This window comes from Chrysochloris asiatica, unplaced genomic scaffold (assembly GCF_000296735.1).
Source record: "Chrysochloris asiatica unplaced genomic scaffold, ChrAsi1.0 scaffold00193, whole genome shotgun sequence".
Taxonomy (NCBI): Eukaryota; Metazoa; Chordata; class Mammalia; order Afrosoricida; family Chrysochloridae; genus Chrysochloris; species Chrysochloris asiatica.
This window is the reverse complement of record NW_006408711.1, coordinates 174449-177624: the sequence shown is the minus strand read 5'-3', so window position 1 is coordinate 177624 and position 3176 is coordinate 174449. Positions and strand designations below refer to the sequence as shown.

The 3176-nt window shown below is 38.4% G+C and overlaps 1 pseudogene; it reads right to left on the bottom strand.

Moving 5' to 3' along the window:
• Positions 1 to 2: 2 nt before the first annotated feature.
• On the bottom strand, positions 3 to 993 carry LOC102823518 (annotated as a pseudogene).
• Positions 994 to 3176: the final 2183 nt, after the last annotated feature.

Below are 3176 nucleotides of genomic sequence, written 5' to 3'. Positions count from 1 at the left end.
TTTCCATTCTTTTCTTTCCCATTAGGGTCTTGTAGTTGGCTACCATGGTCAAACTTAGATAAAAAGAGATTCTCATGAGACCTCAATAAGGATACTGTACCCTCTGAGGATTCAGTTACCACAGACTGTTTGTCACTAACACTTTCTCATATAGCCAAATTAGCTAGAGTTTCCACTTCATTATCATTACTATTAGGTTTATCTTGACAAGTTAGTGTTCTTGTTATTTTACTTTGCACAACTTTTGCTGCTGCCTTCTTTAAAAAAGTTGATGATTTTCATTTAGCACATAATTCACATAACTACTTTTTCCATCATGTGGTTTTAGCTGAAGTGTCGAAAATAGAATGGAAGGCATCTTTCTGAGAGATTATCGCCAGCAATTTTCTTTTTAAAGGCGTATAAGAATTTGGATCATCAAATATTCTTTCAAAGACTTCTGCTTCTTTAAAATTGCCATTTTCCATACAAACAGCTATAGCCTGAATTTTAATTAGATTCTTTATTTCTTCATGAAGTTTGTCGTGTTTCTTTTCAACTGACTCCCAAATAGCGAGGGCTGATTCCAAGGATGTTATTCGCTCATCACTTTCAAATTGTGCATCAAGGGCTTTTCCTGCTACAATTCTTGTCAAAAATTGACATACGTATATAGTTCTCAATTGGTAAGCTGTTAGACTGGACAATCCATGAATAATAGCCTCAGCGCTGTCGTGGGTCTGGTGGAAGTTCTCATATCGGCCATCGCGAAAAGCACAGGCAAATGGAGAGGCAGGGGAAATCTAGCATCCAGCCAGCAGCCACCCTCTTGGCCTGGGCCACTAAGTCTGCATCTTCTTCCTCTTCCGGGTTCCCCATCTGCGCCTGACATTAGAGTTGCTGCTCCCCAATATCTCCTACGGTTTCTGCCATCCGCTCCTTGGCAACATCCGCATCCTTTCCGTCCGCACATCCCTGAGGACTCAGAGACACTAACTTGGCATCCTTCGCCATGTTAATCCGCTCCTGCGGGTTTTCTACTCTGATGGGTTTGTTCTGCTGTCATAAGGTCGCTGTATGGGTCAGTATCGACTCGATGGCACCTAACAACAACAACAACAATATGTATGTGTGTGTGTGTGTGTGTGTGTGTGTGTGTGTGTGAATCAGGCTGCTAACCTCAGGATCTGCAGTTGGAAATTACCAGCGGTTCAGTAGGACAAAGATGAGGCTTTTAATAGATAAGCAAACAGCATCTTTTCATATGCTGTATACAAGAGACATACATGTTAAACACAAAGCAAAAATATAAACTAAGAATCAGTGTATAAAGAGTATATCAAGCTAATGGCAATCAAAATGGAGCAGGAGTAGTGATATTAATTTCTGATGAAATAGACTTTAAGCCTAAACCAGTATAAGAGAATAAGAGGACATTACCTCATGATTAAAAGGTCAATTGGATGAGAACATATTTATGTTCCCAATGCAAGAGTCTCAAATTACATAAATCAAACTCAGAATTGAAGAAAGTAACAGACAAATACATAGTACTGGTGTTTGCATGATAGAATTTTGTAAGACCAATTATTTATTTACTGCAAATAAACTTAAAAAAAAAAAAGCACTGGAGTGCTAACTACAATATCAGTGGTTTTCAAATCCATCAGTGGTTAAAAACCACAAGGTCACTATGAGTCTGAACCAACTCACAGAAACTTAACAACAGTAACAATAAAAGGCAATTATTACCAAATGGAACACACATAAATCAAATTTACTACATCTGTGGAAAGAGATGGTGGAAAAGTTAATTATCTCAAGCAAAAACAAATTAGAGTTGTTGGTTTTTTTAGTGCTGTCTAGTTGGTTCTGAAATATAGCAACAGAATGGAAACACTATGTGCAACAGAATGAAAACACTCCCGGTCCTGTGCCATCCTCACAATTGCTGTTAGTTTGAATCAATTCTTTTTGCTACTGTTCCAACACAAGAAGCTCTGGTAGTCGGGTTGCTAACCTAAAAATCAGCAGTTTGAAACCACCAGCCATTCCACAAAAGAAAGATGAGGATTTCTGTCATGTAAAGATTACCAGATTTTAACCTTATATAAGGTCTCTATGAGTCAGAACCGACTTCACAGCATATAACTATCAACCCTCACTGTTCCAATCCATCCTGCTGGAAGTCTCACTTTTTTCACTGTCTCTCCACTTTACCAAGAATAATGTATTTCTTCAGGGTCTGGTCGATCCTGATCTTAACGTCCAATGTGTTGTTAAGTGCCGTCGAGTTGGTTATGACTCATAACGACCCTGAACAGGGTTTCCGAGGCTGTAAATCTTTATGGGAGCAGAAAGTCTAATCTTTCTCCCACGGAGAAGCTGGTAGTTTCAAACTGCACACCTTGCAGTTCAAAGCCCGGTTCATAACCACTACGCTACCAGAGAGCCTTTATGAGAGACAAAATCTGGCTATTTTGGCTTTTAAGAAGCCAAGTTCTGGTTGTACTTCTTCCAACACAGATTTGTTTGTTATACTGGAAGTCCATGGTACCTTTAATATTCTTCTCCAACACCATAACTCAAATGCATCAGTTCTTCTATGGTCTTCCTTTTTCATTATCCAACTTTCACATGCATATGAGGTTATTGAAAATATCATGGCATGGGTCAGACTCACTGTAGTCCTCAAACTGATATGTTTATTCTTGAACACTTTAAAGAGGTCTTGTGCAGAAGATTTGCCTAATGCAATACGTCATTTGATTTCCTGACTGCTGATTCCATGAGGTATTAATGGTAGAGCCAAGAAAAATGAAGTTGCTGACAACTTCAATCTTTTCTCTATATATCTTTATGCTATTTATTGGTCTAGTGGTGAGGTTCAAGGCTAGAAATCAAATGTGGAACAGACCATCAATTGCTCATATGTAAATTCTGTTTGAAGTTGAAGAAAATTAAAATAAGTACACAAGAGCTAAATATGACCTTGAACATATCCCATCTGAATTTGGAAACCACCTCAAGAACAGAGTTAATGCATTAGACACTAATGACTGAAGACCAGAAGAGTTAGCTGTGTGATACATCAAGAACATCATAGAGGAAGAAAACAAAAGGTTATTAAAAAGACAGGAAAGGGGGAAAGGATCAAAATGGATGCCAGAAGGGACCCTTAAACATGATCTTGAGAG